General features: G+C 43.3%; 2 protein-coding genes across 4 annotated transcripts in view; one reads left to right on the top strand and one right to left on the bottom strand.

Annotated features, from left to right (window-relative positions):
- LOC134569295 (uncharacterized) overlaps window positions 1-23584 on the top strand; it is a 732490-nt gene that overhangs the window by 262499 nt on the left and 446407 nt on the right. The window lies entirely within an intron of this gene.
- The window catches only part of LOC134568458 (oocyte zinc finger protein XlCOF7.1-like), a 724127-nt gene that overhangs the window by 51097 nt on the left and 649446 nt on the right, over window positions 1-23584 (bottom strand). The window contains exon 1 of one of the 3 annotated variants that reach the window (XM_063427060.1): window positions 20800-20910. The exons of the other annotated variants lie outside the window; for them this stretch is intronic. The gene's annotated coding sequence lies outside the window, so the exon portion shown is untranslated. Of the gene's footprint in view, window positions 1-20799; window positions 20911-23584 lie in introns of those variants that run through there. 3 annotated transcript variants of the gene reach the window in all.

Below are 23584 nucleotides of genomic sequence, written 5' to 3' on the forward strand. Positions count from 1 at the left end.
GATTCCTCTCTCGAGTGTTCTGTCTCTCTCTAAAACGCTCATCAATGCGAGAAATGAACGAAATTAAGTCCTCTAAATTCTCAGGCAGCTCCCTAGTAGCAACTTCGTCAAGGATAACATCTGATAACCCGTTCAAAAATACATCTATATAAGCCTGCTCATTCCACTTGACTTCTGCCGCCAGAGACCTGAACTCTAGAGCATAATCCACAAGTGTTCGGTTCTCCTGTCTCAGGCGCAACAGTAATCTGGCTGCATTGACCTTCCTACCAGGCGGGTCAAAAGTTCTTCTAAAGGCAGCTACAAAGGCATTATAATTATATACCAACGGGTTATCGTTCTCCCATAATGGGTTGGCCCATCTCAGAGCTTTCTCAATGAGTAAGGTGATAATAAATCCAACCTTTGCCCTATCGGTAGGATAGGAGCGAGGTTGTAATTCAAAATGAATACTGATCTGGTTTAAAAAACCACGACACTTCTCCGGTGAACCACCATAACGTACTGGTGGGGTAATACGGGAAGAGGCACCTACAGTGGCTACCTCTAGGCCTGAATTTACAGAGGAAATTGGAGTAGTACGCGTCTCCTCTGGTGGGTTATTAGCACGAGATAATAACGCCTGTAGTGCTAAGGCCATTTGGTCCATTCTGTGTTCCATGGCATCAAACCTGGAATCAGAGGGACAAACCTGACTGTTTGTACCTGCAGGATCCATTGGCCCTGTCGTAATGTCAGGATCGGGTCAGGGATCCAACACGCAAAGTACAAACAGGTACAGGGTACGTATACCGGACCTTAGAATGGCCGGACTAACGTACAGAGAGTATAGAGAATGGTCAGAGACAAGCCGAGGTCGAGGGAACGAGAGGACAGGTAAGCGAGTAACAAGCCGGGTCAAGGATAACAGAGGTAAACAGAGTAAGTCAAACAAGCCGGGTCGTAACCAAAAGGATAACTGAAAAACACCAGAGCACTGTGTGACTAGACAGGCTAGAACCACGACAGGGCAATGAGCAACAGGGCGAAGTATGTTTAAATACCCTGGCTAGAGAGGATAGACACGCCTCCGACGAGTCCTGATTGGTCTCCAACGGATTGAGTGACAGGTCGTTCCGGATTGGCGTCATGACGTCGGTCTCCGGGCACCATGCTACATAAGGAAGTAACTCCCTCGCGGCCGGCGTCTATGTGAACGGGTCGACCGCGAGGAACAGGAGAAACATGGCGTCCGGACGGATAAACGTCTAAGTCTCTACCTCTCTCGGAGGTAGAGACCTCAGGTACCCTGACAGGTATTGCACAAACTTCTACAACATGGGTTGTACTGCAAATTGGAGAAATGTAGTTTTGACCAATCTCAGATAAACTTTCTTGGTTACGTGATTTCTGGGGACGGGTTTAAGATGGATCCGGATAAACTCCAGTCTATTTTAGATTGGCCATTACCTAAGGGTCTCAAGGCCATTCAGAGGTTTATTGGATTCTCCAATTACTATAGGCGCTTCATTAAAGGATACTCTTCCATTATTGCTCCTATTACCAATATGAACAGACAGGGGGTTGACACTAAGACTTGGTCTACTGAAGCTCTCGTTGCTTTCAAAACACTCAAAGAACGTTTTGCTTCTGCTCCGATTTTAGTTCATCCTGATACGACTTTGCCTTTCCTACTCGAGGTAGACGCCTCAGAGACAGGTATAGGTGCTATCTTGTCTCAAAGGTTAGGTGTGGATAAACCCTTACATCCATGTGGTTTTTTTTCCAAGAAATTATCTGGGCCTGAAAGCAGATATGACATTGGTGACAGGGAACTACTAGCGGTTATCATGGCTTTAAAGGAGTGGAGACATCTATTGGAAGGGACCTTGCATCCTGTTACTATTTTGACGGATCACAAGAACTTGTCCTATATTGGGGAGGCCAAGCGCTTGTCCGCCAGGCAAGCTCGTTGGTCCTTGTTCCTCACTCATTTCAATTATGTGCTCACTTATAGACCTGGTTCTAAGAACTCTAAAGCCGATGCTTTGTCTCGCCAACATGAACCTTCTACTATATCTGAGGCGGTTTTGTCTTCTATAGTTCCCAAGTGCAATATTATCGCCAACACGAGTCTCAGGATTCATTCTCCGTTGCTTGCCGAGATCATGAAGTTACAGCACCTGGCTCCTAAACAGGGCCCTGGGGCACGGTATTTTGTTCCTCCTGAACTCCAACTGGAACTGTTACAGTGCTTTCACAACAGTAAGGTGGCTGGGCATCCTGGCATTCGCAAGACATGTTCCTTAATTTCTAAAGATTTCTGGTGGCCTTCATTACGTAACGATATTAGGGATTTCGTCGAAGCATGTGAGGTCTATATGAAGACTAAACAACCTCATACGCTTGCATGTGGGTTTTTGCATCCTTTGGAAATTCCCGAGAAACCGTGGACCTGTTTGGCTATGGACTTCATTGTCGATTTGCCTGTTTCTAAAAAACAGACTGTTATTCTCACGGTGGTTGACAGGTTTACTAAGATGGCTCATTTCGTGCCCTTACCTAAACTTCCATCTTCTCCCGAATTGGCTGAGATATTCGCGAGAGAGATTTTTCGTTTACATGGGATACCTTCCGAAATTGTTTCTGATAGAGGTTTCCAATTTGTTTCCCGTTTTTGGAAATCCTTCTGTTCTCAACTGGGCATCAAATTGAATTTCTCTTCTGCCTATCATCCCCAGTCTAACGGAGCTGCTGAACGCACCAACCAAAAGATTGAACAATATTTGCGTTGTTTTCTTTCCTAACACCAGGACGATTGGGTCGGTTTGATTCCTTGGGCGGAGTTTGCACACAACAATCTCGTTTGTGATTCTACTCGTTCTAGCCCCTTTTTCATGAATTATGGCTTCCATCCTTCCGTTCTTCCATCGGTTTCTCCTTCCCAAGGGGTACCGTCGGTTGATGTTCATGTTGCCAATTTGAGGAAGTTTTGGGATCAAACTCGACAAATTCTCCTGCATAATTCCATGTTGTTCAAGAAACACGCTGATAAGCGCAGAAGGGCGGCTCCAGTTTTTGTACCAGGTGATAGGGTATGGTTGAGTACCAGAAACATTCGCTTGAAGGTTCCTTCTATGAAATTCGCCCCTCGTTACATTGGCCCTTACAGGGTCCTGACTCGAATTAACCCAGTTGCGTATCGCCTGGCTCTTCCATCTGCCTTACGCATTCCTAACTCCTTTCATGTTTCCTTGTTGAAACCCCTAGTCTGTAACAAGTTCTCCTCCACTGTATCCTCTCCTCGCCCTGTTCAGGTTGAGGGTCAGGAGGAGTATGAGATCAACTCCATCATCGATTCTCGAATCTCTCGGGGGAAGTTACAATATCTGGTTGACTGGAAAGGATATGGCCCTGAGGAGAGGACTTGGGTACCTCAGGAGGATGTGCATGCTCCTCGCCTCCGCAGGGCTTTTCACTCTCGTTTTCCATCTCGCCCCGTTTCCTTCCGCCCGGTGGGTGTTTCTGAGAGGGGGGGGTACTGTCAGGGTACCTGTTGTCTCTACCTCGGAGGAGGTGAGACACTTAGACGTTCATCCTCTCAGAGGGGCTGACTCACTCGTTCCTCGCAGTTCTCTCGGCCGTTTACACGCCGGCCGCGAGGGATCCGCTTCCTTTTATGACGCGGCGCTCAGTAGCCGACGTCATGACGACAATCCGTTCCGACTTGTCAATCAAGTCCCGAGCACGAATCAGGACTCGTCGGGGGCGTGATTCCTATCTAGAACCAGGGTATAAAGTAGGGCTTTCTGCATTTGTTCATTGCCCTGTCGTGGTTCTAGCTTGTCTAGTCACTCAGTGCTCTTGTTTTCTATTTGTCTCTTTGGTTCTGACCCGGCTTGTTTGTTCTACTCTGCTTATCTCTATTACCCTTTGACTCGGCTTGTCTCTCGCTTACCTGCTCTCTCGTTCCCCCGACCTCGGCTGGTCTCTAGACCATTCTTTGCTTACTCCTTACGTTAGTCCAGCCATTCTAAGGTCCGGTATACGTACCTACCACCTGTTTGTACTCTGCGTGTTGGATCCCTGTCCCGATCCTGACACCCCCCCCCCTTATTACCATTATGGCCCCCACCCGCCGCCCAGGGGTGGGGGAGGACAGTAGGTCCCCCCCCCTCTTATTACCATTATGGCCCCCACCCGCCGGCCAGGGGTGGGGGCCGGGGGGGGAGGACAGTAGGTCCCCCCCCTACTACTATTATGGCCCCCACCCGCCGCCCATGGGTGGGGGCCGGGGGGGGGGAGGACAGTAGGTCCCCCCCTTTATTACCATTATGGCCCCCACCCGCCGCCCATGGGTGGGGGCCGGGGGGGGAGGACAGTAGGTCCCCCCCTTTATTACCATTATGGCCCCCACCCACCGCTCAGGGGTGGGGGCCGGGGGGGGACAATAGGTCTCCCTCCCTTATTTTACTTTACGGCCCCACCCGTCGTTTAGGGGTGGGGGGCAATATTTTTTTTTTACCGTGAGCAGCCACAGGCTGCTCACTGCTTACTAGACATGCCCCTACTCGCGGTATAGCGAGTAGGGGCATATTATTTACTAATACTAAGTCATCTTTACTTAGTATTAGTAAAGTTGGCTGAAAGACCAATTCAGGTCTTTCAGCCTTTTAGTAGATAGCTCCCTGATACCGTGGGAATTAGGGAGTTATCTACTAAGCGGCTGCAAGATGCAGCCACAGCAATGAATAGAATCGGAGTTTCATTCATTAGAATGAAATTCCGATACGATCAAAGTACCGAATTGCATCCTAACACCAATGGAGAAACTCTTCTCATTCTGTTAGGATGCAATTCGGCAGTTTTGCCGGCGTTCTGTCTAAGTGACAGGACGTTCGGCAATACTGACAGGAAGCATTGTGGGAACAGGGAGGAAAGCTAGGGATCATAGGAAAATTGCTCTGACCAGCGGAAATGAAGCACACTTTGCTCCTCCGCTGGTCAGAGCTGGTCAAGCGGAGGAATCCTCCATAAGGCAAAGAGTCCCTACTTTGTCTTATGATTTTAAAGAAAACTAAAGAAGACAGGAAGAAAAGAAGAACAGATCCCGAGAGAGGGGGAGAAGAGGAAGAGATTGAGGAAAGGTAAGTTCGGCATGACAGTGCCGCTTTAAGATTATGTCTTTAAACGCAAAAGGGCTTAATTCCCCAAACAAACATAGACTGGCCATACAAGAAGCGAAGAAATGTGGTGCGCTAGTAGCATTCTTCCAGGAGACACACTTCAGGTGGAAAGATAGACCCAAATTCACATCCAGATGGTTCCCCCACGATTTCCATACATGTTACACAGCCAAAAAGAGGGGTGTTTCCATTTTAATAAGTAAAGAAGCGATCTTCTCCTTGGTCCGCAAGATCACGGATAAGAAAGGGCGATACCTAATACTGCAATGCCTACTTAATAATACACCGTACACTCTAGTTAATATCTACGGCCCAAATGATAATCAACATGACTTTCTAACTTCAACCCTGGCAGTTATTGATATGTACAGATATGGGGAGGTAATCGTTGGAGGCGACACTAATTTCTTATTGGATGCCAAGTCTGACTCATCCACTGCCATAGGTCTCTCACGAGGTACTATGCGACAACGAACGGCCCTAGCAACTAAGGCATGTACTACGCTAACCTCCCACCACTTTGTGGACCCTTGGCGTATCCTCCACCCCACAGAAGTGGATTATACATGTCATTCTACAGTGCACAACAGCTACTCACGCATCGACCGCTTTCTCATTCCTGCCACATTAATGCCGAAAGTGGTAGAGGCTTCTATCGGTACGATGTCATGGTCCGATCACGCGCCTATCACCCTTAGCATCAATGAAACATTCCCTAATAAAGGGAGAGGCTCGTGGAGACTAAATGAGACACTTCTGGCAGACCCCTCCATAGTTACACAAATCACCACAGACCTCCAGCATTACTCTGCGGAAAACATGACACACGACACCTCTGTAGAACAGCTTTGGTTAGCACACAAAGCAGTCATCCAAGGCAGTTTCATAAAACACGCCAGTAGAGCCAAAAAGTTAAGACTAGCAGAATACAACGCACTGGTTTCGCAGATTGCCACACTCTAACAAACGAGACCCATGCAAGAACACCCAAAAAACCCTACTGGCTCTCCAAAACCAATTAAGAAATATAGAACTAAATAAGACAAATTATCTCTTGCGCAAAGCTAATCACAACTTCTTTGCCAATGGGAACAGGGCAGGTGCCAAATTGGCCTCTCAATTAAAGGAGAAAAAAGTTGCCTCCAGGATTGCCTTCCTAATCAATAATAAAGGAAGGAAGGTTTTGAATCCACAAGATGTTGTAGACCTGTTCGCACAATACTACGGTGAATTATATAATTTAAAAAATGACCCCAACATGTTCATACCATCAAACGAAGACATTGACAAATTCCTGACAGGCCTCGACCTACCGAAACTACAAAACGGAGACTGGGACTTGCTACAAAGACCCTTCTCCCCTAGAGAGCTCACGGAAGTTATCTCTCAACTTCCAGCACACAAATCCCCAGGCCCTGATGGTTTCACGAATGCCACAACAATTCTCCACCATCCTTTCACCACACCTACTAAACTTTATGAACCACTGCGCTACCAAAGGTGCACTACCAGATGAAACACTGCTAGCCCACATTTCCACTCTCCCCAAACCTGGCAAACCCCCCACCATATGTAAAAACTTCAGGTCTATCTCCCTACTTAATGGAGACGCCAAAATATATGCCAAACTTATCAGCAACCGCATAGCCCCTCTCCTCCATAAACTTGTACACAATGACCAGTCAGGGTTTATAAAAGGTCGGCAAGGGTCAGACAACACCAGGAAAATCCTAAACATGTTAGCAACACTTGATGCGGGCGGTACGGAGGGCCTCTTTCTTGCACTAGATGCAGAGAAGCCTTTCGACCGCTTGAATTGGACTTACATGGCCAAAACCCTCAGCAAGTATAACTTCCCTGAACCCACCATTAAGAGTATAATGGCACTATACCACAATCCAGCAGCCAGGGTCTCACATGGTGGCTTCCTATCTAGCCCCTTCTCCATTACAAATGACACCCGACAAGGATGCCCCCTCTCCCCCCTGCTGTACATATTGGCCCTCGAACCACTGGCATGTAAAATTAGATTACACCCTGAAATACAAGGAATTCCTATTCGCAACACACGGTACAACTTAGCCCTATTCGCAGACGACATCTTTGTAGCACTAACGGACCCCTCCGAGTCATTGCCCCATATGCTGACTCTCATACAACAATTTGGAAAGGTATCCTACTATAAACTAAATCAAGATAAAACCCAAGCCCTACCCGTTAACCTGCCAAAAACCCAAACAGACGTCCTCCGCACCACCTACAACTTTGACTGGAGAACTTCATCCATCACATATCTAGGGATAAAAATCGCACCCTCTATCCCAGCCACAGTAACACTAAACTACACACCACTGTTGACACTCTGCAAAACAGAAATGAACAAGTGGAAACACACCATGATATCCGGGTTAGGAAAAATGAACGCATACAAGATGATGATCCTACCCCGCATCCTCTATGTCTTCAGGATGCTTCCCCTCAAAATCCCCAACCACTACTGCAAAACACTCCAAAAACTATGCAGCGCATTCATCTGGGGGGGCAAAAAACCTAGAGTGTCCATGGCACTACTGCAAACGGCCACCCGCTCCGGAGGTGTGGGCCTCCCCAACATTAGACAATACTATAGGGCAGCAATCCTGACCTCTAGTGTACTACTGCACACACCGCCTGACACGATCCAATGGGTAGACATGGAGAGAGCACAATTTGGCAACTATTCACTCACTGACTACTTATGGACACCCAAACAGTTAAGGACTCCACGCAATGATCTCTTCCCTACCACCCAACTCACAGTTGCAATGTGGGACGAATTCATGGGAGCCATGGGTCACAGCACCTCCTTCCACCCCAGGGCACCCATATCGACCCTCAAGGCAATAGTGCCAGACATACCACTACAAGACTGGCACGGGGCGGGGATCAAAACTATATCTCAACTGATGACTGACAAGAAAGTAACACCCTTCCCGACCTGCAATTAAAGTGGCAACTCCCTAGCAGAGCCACCTTTTCATACCTACAGGTGAAAAGTGTCCAACAAGCACATGCTGTAACTCCGCACAGCCTAACACCTGCTAGCCCCCTGCTTACTCATTGAAAGATGTTGGTCCGCACCTACCAAACCCAAAGCACTTTCACTATGCTACAATGCGTGGCAAGAACTTATGCTATCCAAACCACACCCACATAAAACACACTGGGAAAGGGATTGCAACTTGACCTTATCAGACAAAGAATGGTTCTCCGCACTAAACGGGCTGTCCAAATGGACAAAGTGCTTCACACACATAGAAGCCCACAGAAAACTGTTGTACAGGTGGTACATGACACCACAGAGACTCCACCAGATATACCCCAAGTCAGACCCGAAGTGCCGGAGATGCAACTCAGCTACAGGCACATTACATCATATGTGGTGGTCCTGTGAAAATATCCGACCCCTATGGGCCACAACGAGGTCACTCCTAGATGCATCGGCATCGATCTGCTTATTACTACTACTTCCAAAAGACCTAAATCCAGGTCAAAAACAAATAGTGGCGCTAGTGCTACTAGCTTCAAGAAATCTCATCACACTTAACTGGAAATCAAACAAATGCCCACTTCTGTCACAGTTGACAGACAAAGTACAGCAATTCTACTTATACGAGAGGATGTCAATTTCATCCCTGACTAAAACGCAACAGTTTGTGGCTTCTTGGGATAAATGGGTAGAAAAATTTGGAGGTATAAATGAAAGAGTACAGATGCAGACAGGAAAAGACAGAAAGGACGATGAGAACTAGTCCCGATCTCCCCCCCGACCCCCTTTTGCAGTACCCTAGTCATAGAAAACGTCATCGGCCACCAACCAATGGTGATACTCACACACCCCCCCATATCCCTCTGAATACCTTCCCAGCCCAACAGTTTCTATTCTCCCACCACAACCCCCTTACTTAGTTCTTGACCTCAACCACAGGCTCATGACATCCAGACCTCTAAAGAGGCAGGCGAGACGACACTTACAAGTTTACCCAAATGTTAGTCAAAAGCAAGGATGTTATATATGGTTCTCACATACTAGCAATATACCTTAAAATAACAAATGTATAAAGAAGAAATTGAACCACACATGTCTGTATCTTTATTGGTTGTATAATGCTACATCACCATTGTTGTCAAGCTGAATGTATCTTATGTTTGAATAACCCTCCCACTTTTTTTTTCTGTACCCCTAATACCCTTAACCAACAAAAACCAATAGAATACAAATTTGAAAGAAAAAAAAAAAAAGTACCAATCCTTCCCCACAGGATTTACAGGGCCAGAATGAGTGACATACACTCTGGTATGGCCGAATACTGTTTTTAACGGCCCAATCTCCCAGGGCCATAGTCATGCGGGAGGAGGCTGGCAAATAGGCTTCTCCACAATCCAGGGAAGCAGGGCAATTTATCATTTAAAGGGCCAGTTACAAATAGCAGTTTGTAACAATACCCCAAATTGAAGCATAGCCCTATTAAATCCATCTCTCGAAATTCTACTGTAAATACTGAAAAGGACAGGTCACATATTTGGCACTGTAGCTTCACGAAATAGTGCCAAGGACATACAATGGGGGTACCGTACTCAGCAGATGTAGCTGAACACAAAATAAAGTTTTGTACAGGAATAGCATACACCAACTTTACAAAATACACATGAGAAGTTCTTTGTTATAAGTTTGTGTGCCAAAAACCAAAAAAAAACAATTTTACTCCAATATTTAACAGAGGTTGGCAGTGAAATGGCCACATAGAAAGTGTCAAAACAATTGTAGGACAATAGCCTGTGATGTCTACTTTATATAAATATATACTTTTGTGTGGCAATTTTGTTTTATTTTATGGCTATTAAGCTTACAAGACAAACATACCAAATTCTGAAATCGCTGACCTGTAACTACCAAAAAAAAAAAATTAAAGCGGCACTGTCATGCCGAATTCCGTTTTTTTTAACCCCCCTCCCGCCTCCACTACATCCAATCGACCCCCTAGTCACCCCCAAATGCCCCTAAGCCCCCCACATTACCTATTTTTTATTCTTTATTTTCTGCCCCGATCTATATTCAGGGCGCCGCCATCTTTGTGTGGGTAGGTGAAGTCCCTGTGGGACAAGTCATCTACCCACACTACACAGACTGTGAGATTCCTGCACATGCCCAGTGAAACACCTGGACATGCGAACGGGAATTTCACCTATTCATTCATTCATCAGACAGACGAATGAATGAATAGAAAAAACATAAATTTTACTTACCGAAAATTTCTTTTTCCTGAAGATTAGAGGCAGTGCTTACACCATAGGGATATCCAATCTGGAGGGAAAAACAGGCAGGCAAATCTCCAAACATTTTAACCCCTCCCCTAATTACCTCCTTTCCAATAAGTAGCAGCTCCTCCTGATCATCCCCAGACAATACATAAGCCAAATAGCTGCAAAATTACTTAGTTTATTAGAAAAAGGGGCGGGAATTGTAGCACTGCCTCTAATCTTCAGGAAAAAGAAATTTTCGGTAAGTAAAATTTATGTTTTTCCTTTCAGATTAGAGGCAGTGCTTACACCATAGGGATATAATAAAGCAGATCCTGAGGGCGGGTTTCAGTTCACTACTGCTTGAAGCACCCTGCGCCCAAAAAGCTGCATACTCCGAGGCCAGTATGTCCCACTTGTAGTGTCCTGAGAACATATGGAGAGAGGACCGATTAGCAGCTGAACAAATTCGAGACGGAGAAGTAGCTGCACGCAGAGCCCCTGACGGCGAAACAGCTCTAGTAGAATGTTCCTTTATAGGGCCTGCAAATTCCGAGTCACTCTTAGAATAAGATAACAGAATACAATCCTTCAGTCATCTAGCCAGAGAACTCTGCGAAACCAACATACCTTTCTGTGTGCCTATGAACAAGACAAACATACCGATATCCTAACGGAAGGATTCCGTAGCTTTAGATATTGCCAAAGACCTATCGTTACGTCTAAGCCGAGAAAATTACATACCAAGGTATTAGACGGATTCCGACACAAGGTCGGCAAAACCACTTCTCGGTTGACATTGGCAACAGAAAAAACTTTAGTGATACCTGAAGGATCGAGCTTCAGAACCTCCTTGTCCTGATGAAAACCAAAAAGGGAAAATACTCCCGAAGCGCTCGGAGCTCACATACTCTTTTAGCTGACGAATAGCCATCAAAGGAAAACGGTATCCAAAGAAAACATCTTCAGGGAACTTCTTCCAATGGTTCAACAGGCGGTACTCAAAGCGCGGAAAGGACCAAATTCAGATCCCAGGGAGGACAGGTTTCCCCAACAAAGGGCACCAAACGTGTCAGAGCTCTGAAGAACCTTGAAATTAGAAAATTCGAGGTGAAACATCTGAGGGAGAAGAACCGATAGCAGAAACATGTAAACTAAATGAAGCAGGTTTAAGACCTTTGCCAATCTCATCTGAAGGAAGCATAGAATCTTCTGGATGGACGCGGAAACAGGTTTGACTTCAAACCTACAACATCGCTGAAACTTCCAAATCCTAACGTAGAACCTTGAAGTAGATGCCAACAAAAAAAAAATTTTATAACTTCAGGATCCAGACCTTTACCCTCTAAATCTGGAGTCCAGAAACCAGGCCGTCAATCGGAATCTCCGAAGGTCCGGAAGAGGCACCATGGCGTCCTCTAGAATTACTCCTGAAAGAGGAAGCTTCCAAAAGGTGGCCCCCGGAAAGTTCAGGAGAACCGAGAACCAACTACTTCTTGGCCACCCTGGACGGATTAGGATAATACTTACATTTCCCAGCCTTACTTTTTTGAAGTATTCTGGGAATAATCACTACTGGCGGGAAGCTATATGCCAGGTTGAACTTCCATGGTAATGACAGGGCATCTATGAAATCCGGCCTGTCTGCTGGAGTTAGGGATGCAAAACGTCTTGTCTTCCTGTTCACTCCGGGTGCCCTCAGGTCTATCTCCGGAACACCGAAGCGGACTGTGCTGAACTTGAAAGTTCTGCATGACAGGGACCAAAACTGCTTGTTTCAAATGATGCCTGCTCAGGGCATCTGCCACCACATTGAACTTTCCTAAAATGTGAACTGCAGAGATTGACATCAGGTGCACGTCTGCCCACAGCATGATTATTGAACAAAGGCTTTCTAATCTTGTTGATCTCGTACCTCCCTGTATGTTCAAATACGCTACTGTCGTTCGATTGTCTGAACGAATTCGAATATGTTGAACTTTGATGAGAAACTGAAACGCCAAGAGTGCCATCCATACGGCCTTTAATTCCCTGAAGTACGAGGAACTTCTCATATCCTTCTCTTGCCAGGACCCCTGCTTCTATACGTCTTCCAGATGGGCCCCCCAGCCCAGCGCAGAGGCGTCTGTTGATATGATAGTAAAGGACTTCATCCGGAAAGACAGACCCCCGTGGAGGAATCGAGAAAATGTCCACCACTGCAGACTTTTCAAAATTAGCTCGTTAAACCTCATCAGCCTATCTAGGCCGAGTTCCTGTCGATACCAGACCTGCAGAATGTAACTTTGTAGAGGTCTCATTCTGGCTATTGCCCAAGCGACTGCCGGGATTGAGGCTGTAAACAGACCCAGCAAGCACCTGGCATCTCTGATTGAAACATACTTTTTTCTCAGAGATTCCGGATTAACCGCTTGATCTTTTAGTATCTTCCCCTCTGGCAGGAATAACTTCATCGCGATAGAATCCAAAAATAGACCCAAGAACTGGATCCTTTGAACTGGCACTAGTTCCGATATGTTGAAATCTATTAGCCAGCCATGCTTTTCCAGCGAATTGATGGCTGTCCCCAGGTCTAACTGTAGTTGAACTTGGGACTCTGCAAACAACAGCCAGACGTCCACATATGGAATGACAGCGATGCCCATACTTCTTAGAAAGCTTGAACTACTACTCGAAGCTATGTGAATACTCTGGGCGCTGATGCCAGGCCGAAAGGTAGTGCTCTGAATTGGTAATGTATGGTTACCAATTGGCAGCACACCGCATCCGTAGAAAACTTTTGCTGGATGCTGCTATGGGTACATGAAGATAGGCATCTTTCAAATCCAGGGAAGCAAACCAATTTTATGGGTGCATAAGCAGAGCAGCCGACTTTACTGTTTCCATGAGGAATTTCTTTATGATAATCCGCTTTTTTACGGCCTTTAGGTCTAGGATAGGTCCGAACGAACCATCTGGTTTTGGCACCAAGAAACGTCTTGAATATGTGCCCTGATGTCTTCCTTTAGAGGAACTTCTTCCACCACTCTTTTAGTAACAGAGTCGATACTTCTTCCTATAATCAAAGGCTCTTTCTGTTGACCTCTGAAATAGTTTCTAAGAGAGGAATTTCTAAATGAGGGAAGTGTCTCTGCGTTACGGCTTCTAACTGCTTCCCATACGATACTGGTAAAGCATTCCTTCCTTCCTTCACCTGTTTCAACAACTCATCTAGCTTTGAACCGAAAAGTCTTCCAGGTTCAAAAGATAGTTCACACAGTGAATTATCAGGAGTCGCATCTGCTGACCAATTACTAAGCCAAAGTGCTCTTCTGGCGACTGTTGAAATACCTATATTCTTGGCCGATAATTTCAGGCTTTCTGCAGAGGCATCCACTAAAAATCAGATGCCATACTGATATTTTATAATAGCTTTAACGGGTCTTCCTTTTCTAGTTCTTCCAACCAAAGAAATATGGGCCTCGGCAACGGATGACCCCGTAATCAAAGCTTTAGCTTGAGCTGCCGAAGAGATGAACAACATCTTTAAGGAGGAGTCCCTGCGTTCAACCATGACCTCCTTGAGGCCGCTTGAAACTCCAATTGGTAATGTAGTTTTCTTACCTATTTGAGCAATAGGAACGCCCACTACAGGGACAGTATCCAGCATACAGTCTTGTACCGCTTCGATGGAAAGAGAGAAATAAAAACTGTCTAGCCAATAAACAGCATGTGACCTGGGAATTTTCCATTCTTTTAAATCAATACCCCCTTATTGTTAGCATGTATTACAAGCTGAGAATCCTGGGCAACCGAAGCCTGGATTGTCTGTAATGCTGCTGACCACATATCCACAACTGTTCGCTGCATACTTTGTTGCAACCAGCTGATAAAGTGGACATTACTGTTCTTTGTGCTTCCTCTGAAGCTTCTTTGAACACACAGAGCAAAGTTTTCTTTTTACAACCATCTGGCATAAGATGGCCACACACAGAGCACATTAAATGCTTGGCTAGATGTACATTTCCCCTTCTCAGCAACTTTATCCAAATTTTCAGGATTATATACTGGGAACAGAAAACAAACAAGGGAAAATAACAAAATTTTTCCCTAAAGATTCAGGCTAGAACCATTTAAATAAAAACTTAATCAGTCTTACCTTAAATGGCCCGAGAGTGTGTTGGAGGGCAGGTGAGAAACACACATTGCAAACCGTTCTGAGAGCACCTGGCAAACAGAGGTTGCTGCTGGGGACGCTCCTTTTAAGTCCTGTAACCAAACAAAAACGCCCAGTTCAAATTTGGCGCCTGAATCCAGGTTCGCATTGCGCATGTGCATAGCGCTCTGCGACTCCCTGGTGGAACGCAACGCAACCTGTGTGTGCGTTCCACCGACAGGACCTCCCAGCCGACGCACGCCTGCGTCCTTCGTCAGACCGGCACCTGGCACGGCAAAAGACGGAATAAATTCTGAGGGACCACGCCGTCCGGCGTGTTAAACGCTACTTACCCGAACATCAAGGAAGCAGAGCCTCCCGAGCCTCAGCCCTTCTCACCTGCTTCCTGGAGAACCTTCCTGCATAACCTCCCCTGCCGAAGGCAGGCAAAGAACTGGGGATGATCAGGAGGAGCTGCTACTTATTGGAAAGGAGGTAATTAGGGGAGGGGTTAAAATGTTTGGAGATTTGCCTGCCTGTTTTTCCCTCCAGATTGGATATCCCTATGGTGTAAGCACTGCCTCTAATCTGAAAGGAAAAATCAAACGAACAAACAAACACTGTGTATCAGTGTTCGTTTATTCGATCGGTTTATTACAAGGAGGGAGCTACCGGCGTGCAGCTCCCTCCTTGTAATATGTAAAGATAGAAGCGGCAGGGAGCTGTGCTCCCCACCACTTCATTAGCCCCCCAGGTCCTCCCCTCACTCTATGGGGGTCAATATGACCCCCATAATAGCATAAGGGAGATTCAAATCTCCCCAATGCCTCTACTCGCTATACCGCGAGTAGGGGCATGTCCACTAAACAGTGAGCAGCCTGTGGCTGCTCACTGTAAAAAAAAAAAAAAGGCTAATAAGGGGGGTGGGGGGGACCTACTGTCCATAATAGTAATAGGGGGGGACCTACTGTACTCCCCCCCGGCCCCCACCCCTGGAGCACAGAGCACTGTGATTGGATGGCTTGAAATCCCTCCAATCACAGTGCTCTGTGTCATTTTACAAGCGTGGGAAAATTCCAAAGAACTTTCCCACACTTGTAAAATGACAAAGAGCACTCTGATTGGCTTAAACCCACCAATCAGAGTGTTCTTAGCCTAATTGCAGGGCGGGGCAAGGCTTTATAAGCCTTCCCCGCCCTGCGGAGCTCAGTCTGCGCGGAGCCCTCCATGGGTGAAGATGGATTATTTTTTTGTGCGCTCGGGTTTTTTCTTTTTCGTCGGGTTTTTTTTTGAGCGCTCGGGTTTTTTATTTTATTTTTAGTTCGACGGCTATGATGGTTTTTTATTTGGCCTTTTTTGGGGCTGAAAAATGAAGATTTTAGAAAAAAAGAAGACGTTGAATGGTAAGTTTAATTTTACTTTACAGGTTAGCAATTTTATTCCCCCCTCACTATTTTTTAGGGTGAGGGGGGTAGGTAGAGGCATTTTTTATTTGGGTGGGGGGTGGGTGACTAGGGGCTTGGGGACCCCTAGTCACCTTGATGGGGGGGGGGGATTTACTTAGTGCCCCCACCCGCCGCCCAGGGGTGGGGGCGGGGGGAGGACAGTAGGTCCCCCCCCATTATCGTTATAGCCCCCACCCGCCGCCCAGGGGTGGGGGCCGGGGGAGGGGAGGACAGTAGGTCCCCCACTTATTACTATTATGGCCCCCACCCGCCGCCCAGGGGTGGGGGCCGGGGGGGGAGGACGGTAGGTCCCCCCCCCCTTATTACCATGATGGCCCCCACCCGCCGCCCAGGGGTGGGGCCGGGGGGGAGGACAGTAGGCCCCCCCCTACTACTATTATGGCCCCCACCCGCCGCCCAGGGGTGGGGGCCGGGGGGGGCAGTAGGTCCTCCCCCCTTATTACTATGATGGCCCCCACCCGCCGCCCAGGGGTGGGGGCCGGGGGGGGGGAGGACAGTAGGTCCCCCCCCTTTATTACCATTATGGCCCCCACCCACCGCTCAGGGGTGGGGGCCGGGGGGGACGACAATAGTTCTCCCTCCCTTATTTTACTTTACGGCCCCCACCCGTCGTTTAGGGGTGGGGGCAATAGTTTTGATTTGTTTTGTTTTTACAGTGAGCAGCCACAGGCTGCTCACTGCTTACTAGACATGCCCCTACTCGCGGTATAGCGAGTAGGGGCATATTATTTACTAATACTAAGTCATCTTTACTTAGTATTAGTAAAGATGGCTGAAAGACGAGTTTAGGTCTTTAAACCTTTTAGTAGATAGCTCCCTGATACCGTGGGAATTAGGGAGTTATCTACTAAGCGGCTGCAAGATGCAGCCACAGCAATGAATCGGATCGTTGTTTCATTCATTAGAATGAAATTCCAATATGATCAAAGTACCGAATTGCATCCTAACACCAATGGAGAAACTCTTCTCATTCTGTTAGGATGCAATTCGGCAGTTTTGCCGGCGTTCTGTCTAAGTGACAGGACTTTCGGCAATACTGACAGGAAGTATTGTGGGAACTGGGAGGAAAGCTAGGGATCATAGGAAAATTGCTCTGACCAGCGGAAATGAAGCACACTTTGCTCCTCCGCTGGTCAGAGCTGGTCAAGCGGAGGAATCCTCCATAAGGCAAAGAGTCCCTACTTTGTCTTATAATTTTAAAGAAAACTAAAGAAGAATGGAAGAAAAGAAGAACAGATCCCGAGAGAGGCGGAGAAGAGGAAGAGATTGAGGAAAGGTAAGTTCGGCATGACAGTGCCGCTTTAAAATCACAGACATGATATATTCTGTAAATCAGAACAACTAAATTAATTTATTTTTAATTACTTTCTTTAACCTGCACTAATTATGCACACATTATTATTGCAAAAATTATAAAAAAAAAAAACACAAAATCTTTGTTTTTTTGCATTTTTTTTATAATAAATAAGCATGTATATATATATAATTATATATATATATATATACATATACACATATACATACATATACATATACATATATATATATATACATACATACATGTTACACCAAATTAAAGCCCTTTCTGTCCTTTAAAAAACAGTATATAATCTGTGCCGGTGCAATAAACGAGAGAGATGAAAATTGCAGTTGAACGCAAACAGCAAGAAATTGCTTGTGTCATTAAGCGTAAGACAAGCTTCTGAAGCTGTGTCCTTAACCCCTTCAGGACCGGCCTGTTTTTGCGATGTTTGTACGTTAAGGACCAGAGCAGTTTTAACACTTTTGTGGTGTTTGTGTTTAGCTGTAATTTTCCGCTCTCTCATTTACGGTTCCCATACAAGTTATATATTGTTTTTTTCACGACAAGAAGGGCTTTCTTTACATACCAGTATTTATATTATGTCATATATTGTATTTAAAAAAAATAATGAAATATGGTGAAAAAAAAAACAAAAAACATGTTTTTGGACTTTTACTTGAAAAATATTTTACTTATCTACAAAAGCTAATGAAAAAAACTGCTAAATAGATTCAAAATTTTGTCCCGAGTTTAAAAACACCCAGTGTTTACATGCTTTATTGCTTTTTTTTGCAAGTTATAGGCCTATAAATACAAGTAGGAAATTGCTGTTTCAATATATATATATTTTAAATGTATCAATAGTGACATTGTTACACCGTTATCTGTCATAAATCCCCGAAACACACCTAACATGTACATATTTTTTAAAGTAGACAACCCAGGGTATTTAAAATGGGGTATGTCCAGTCTTTTTTAGTAGCCACCTAGTCACAAACACTGGCCAAAGTTAGCATTTATATTTGTTTGTGTGTTAAAAATGCAAAAACCGCTAACTTTGGCCGGTGTTTGTGACTAAGTGGCTACTAAAAAAGGCTGAACATACCCCATTTGCAATACCTTGGGTTGTCTTCTTTTGTAAATGGTATGCCATCATGGGGCTAATTCTCATTCCTTGGCTACCATACGCTGTCAAAGGCAACCTAACCAATCTGACAAATTTCAATAAAAAAAAAAAAAGTAAAATCAAGCCTTATATTTGACCCTGTAACTTTCACAAACACTATAAAACCTCTACATGTGGGGTACTGTTATACTCAGGAGACTTCGCTGAACACAAATATTAGTGTATCAGAACAGTAAAATATATCACAGCAATAATATCCTCAGTGAAAGAGCTGTTTGTGTGTGAAAAATGCAAAAAACTTCACTTTCACTGACAATATCATCGCTGTGATATGTTTTACTGTTTTGAAACACTAATATTTGTGTTCAGCGAAGTCTCCCGAGTAAAACAGTACCCCCATGTACAGGATTTAGGGTGTCATAGAAAGTTACAGGGTTAAGCACAGTGCTAGCAAATTAAATTATCTGGACTTTTGGCCTGGGTTGGCAGGCAGGTCCCTCAAATTGCAATCATTAAAATTACTTAATTAGGTAAAAATATTACATAAATATGCACGTAGAATTTTAATATATATACATATTTATATATTTGACGTCTACGTGTATATTTATGAAATTATTAATGTAATTTTGTATGTGGACATATGTATATTTCGTATTATTTTTATTTATTTATTTATACATAGATATATATATCATTACATTCTAAGTGTATTTTGATATAAATATATATATATCAATATCAAAATACTGTTAGAATAAAATTGAATATATATATATAATTTTTTTTTAATTATTAAAAATTATTTTTATTTTTTGTTATTTATTTTTTATTAACATATTATTTGTATTTTATAATAATATATATATACCATATATATAGTTATTATATATATTGTATATATTCGTGTGTAATTTAAATATAAGTGTATTTTTATATTAATATACGTATATATAAATATAAAAATACACTTAGTGTGACATTATATATATGATACATATACATATATTATATATATAGATATAATACATGTATATATATCATATATATATACACATATTATAATTTTTTTTACACTGATTGTTTTTTTTTTTTACTTTATTTTATGATTTTACACTTGCAGGGAGACTGCCTGTCAGCACAGACAGTCCCCCTGCAGGCAGATACAAAGACCCCTATTGCGGTCATGTGATCGAGTGATCACATGGCCGTGGGGTCCTGATCTGCCGAGGGGGGACTGCCCGGGCAGACAGGCAGTCCCCCTGGACCGGGAGGAGAGCTGATCGCCGCCGTGGGACCGACGGCGATCAGGTAAGTAGCCCAAAACCGTTATGACGGTTCAGGACCGTCAGCGGTCCAAACGCACGTTTTACCGCTGACGGTCCTGAACCGTCAGCGGTCCTGAAGGGGTTAAGGGGTTAATCAGCCAAGATTTATTGATCACAAGTCACATATTATGTTCGATCCCTTTGTTGATATACACATTCCTGCTGTAACATACACCCAACATGGCCGAACTCCATACACACACTGGGAAGAGAGCAAACCTAGGGGGTGTATCCAACCCAGCATGCCTTGCACTTACTACAGGAGCTGGTTAGGGACAAACTGTGCATTGTGCAAAGCTCCCCTAGAGGGGACTGCTGGTATACACCACAGTATCCAAATAATAATGTAGTCATTAGTCTGTATAATAATACTGAGTATCTATATGCTGATAATAAATGTATCGCTCTGTAATATAATCCTGAGCATCTATACGCTGATAATAAACATTTCGCTCTGTATAGTAATAATACGGAGTATCTATTTGCTGATAATAAACATGTCGCTCTGTATAATAATACTGAGTATCTATACGCTGATAATAAACATGTCGCTCTGTATAATAATACTGAGTATCTATACGCTGATAATAAACATGTCGCTCTGTATAATAATACTGAGTATCTATACACTGATAATAAACATGTCGCTCTGTAAAATAATACTGAGTATCTATACACTGATAATAAACATGTCGCTCTGTATAATAATACTGAGTATCTATACGCTGATAATAAACATGTCGCTCTGTATAATAATAGGGAGTATCTATACGCTGATAATAAACATGTCGCTCTGTATAATAATACTGAGTATCTATACACTGATAATAAACATGTCACTCTGTATAATAATACTGAGTATCTATACGCTGATAATAAACATGTCGCTCTGTATAATATTACTGAGTATCTATACACTGATAATAAACATGTCACTCTGTATAATAATACCGAGTACCTGTTATGTTTGATGATAGCTGACTTACAATAACATACCGTCTATTAATCAGCCAGGATTTATTGATCACAAGTCACATATTATGTTCGATCCCTTTGTTGATATACACATTCCTGCTGTAACATACACCCAACATGGCCGAACTCCATACACACACTGGGAAAAGAGAGCAAATCTAGGGGGTGTATCCATCCCAGCATGCCTTGCACACTTACTACAGGAGCTGGTTAGGGACAAACTGTGCATTGTGCAAAGCTCCCCTAGAGGGGACTGCTGGTATACACCACAGTATCCACATAATAATAAAAAGTATCTATACACTAATAATAAACATGTTGCTCTGTATAATAATAATGAGTATCTATACGCTGATAATAAACATGTCGCTCTGTATAATGATACAAAGTATCTATACGCTGATAATAAATATGTCGCTCTGTATAATAATACTGAGTATCTATACACTGATAATAAATATGTCGCTCTGTATAATGATACCGAGTATCTATACGCTGATAATAGACATGTCGCTCTGTATAATAATACTGAGAATCTATACACTGATAATAAACATGTCGCTCTGTATAATGATAGCGAGTATCTATACACTGATAATAAACATGTCGCTCTGTATAATGATACCGAGTATCTATACGCTGATAATAAACATGTCGCTCTGTATAATAATACTGAGTATTTATACGCTGATAATAAACATGTCGCTCTGTATAATAATACTGAGTATCTATACGCTGATAATAAACATGTCGCTCTGTATAATAATACTGAGTATCTATACACTGATAATAAACATGTCGCTCTGTATAATGATACCGAGTATCTATACCCTGATAATAAACATGTCGCTCTGTATAATAATACTGAGTATCTATACACTGATAATAAACATGTCGCTCTGTATAATAATACTGAGTATCTATACACTGATAATAAACATGTCGCTCTGTATAATGATACCGAGTATCTATACGCTGATAATAAACATGTCGCTCTGTATAATAATACTGAGTATTTATACGCTGATAATAAACATGTCGCTCTGTATAATAATACTGAGTATCTATACGCTGATAATAAACATGTCGCTCTGTATAATAATACTGAGTATCTATACACTGATAATAAACATGTCGCTCTGTATAATGATACCGAGTATCTATACCCTGATAATAAACATGTCGCTCTGTATAATAATACTGAGTATCTATACACTGATAATAAACATGTCGCTCTGTATAATGATACCGAGTATCTATACCCTGATAATAAACATGTCGCTCTGTATAATAATACTGAGTATTTATACGCTGATAATAAACATGTCGCTCTGTATAATGATACCGAGTATCTATACCCTGATAATAAACATGTCGCTCTGTATAATAATACTGAGTATCTATACGCTGATAATAAACATGTCGCTCTGTATAATAATACTGAGTATCTGTACACTGATAATAAACATGTCGCTCTGTATAATGATACCGAGTATCTATACCCTGATAATAAACATGTCGCTCTGTATAATAATACTGAGTATCTATACACTGATAATAAATATGTCGCTCTGTATAATAATACTGAGTATCTATACACTGATAATAAATATGTCGCTCTGTATAATGATACCGAGTATCTATACGCTGATAATAGACATGTCGCTCTGTATAATAATACTGAGAATCTATACACTGATAATAAACATGTCGCTCTGTATAATGATAGCGAGTATCTATACACTGATAATAAACATGTCGCTCTGTATAATGATAGCGAGTATCTATACACTGATAATAAACATGTCGCTCTGTATAATGATACCGAGTATCTATACGCTGATAATAAACATGTCGCTCTGTATAATAATACTGAGTATTTATACGCTGATAATAAACATGTCGCTCTGTATAATAATCTTGAGTATCTATGCCCTGATAATAAACATGTCGCTCTGATGTAGAATTATTAAAAATCTTTATTGAACTTGTATTGAATTATTGCACTAACTCCATTTTAACCCCATACTGTGACAAATCCTCCATTTTGTCCTCATAACCTGACTTCTCCATTTTAAAACTACATTACATGACAGAATTTCCCAGCACATCTAACACAATGGACAAAGACTGTATTTCCTATAAAGACATGACTAACTCAGAAACTGCTGAATTTCCCCTAACTCGCAACATAGTATAATTTGAAGGCCATGAGAACACTGTATTAATGAAATGTTCTATTCATAAGAGACCTTGCACCTGACCACAAGACCTGACATCACTGACTGTGTAAAATGACGCTCAAGCCCCCCTTTCCACCGAGTAAACCTCATGCTAGAGAAGATGGTGCTTGAGCCCCCTGTCCCCACACGTGTTCAAAACAATACCACCTCTCGGTGGGTGGACACTTAGCTAACCACTTAGTTTTTGAGCCAATTAATTATATTGATAGGTGGACACTAACCCAGACACTTAACAATTAATCCAATTAATGATGTTTATTTACTGATATCTTGATAATCAATGATGATGCAAAATGCCTCTTAAAAGGGCCTGCGAGCCCGCTCTTACTGCACTTGCCAATAAATTTCCTCGAAGTTATTTTAACCTGAACTCCGTGTGTCAGTCTGAATTACTTCAGCGTATATACGCAATTCAATTTTCTTTAATTTGGACAGGAACAGATAGACATTTAAACATTTTTGTTTACTGCTAAAAAGTACCATAACAACTTTGGCGCCCAACGTGGGGCCCCGGGCTATGTCTGGCCGGTGAGCCGTCCTAAGGAAGACGCTGTTGGACGGAG

Source organism: Pelobates fuscus, chromosome 7 (genome assembly GCF_036172605.1).
Source record: "Pelobates fuscus isolate aPelFus1 chromosome 7, aPelFus1.pri, whole genome shotgun sequence".
NCBI lineage: Eukaryota > Metazoa > Chordata > Amphibia > Anura > Pelobatidae > Pelobates > Pelobates fuscus.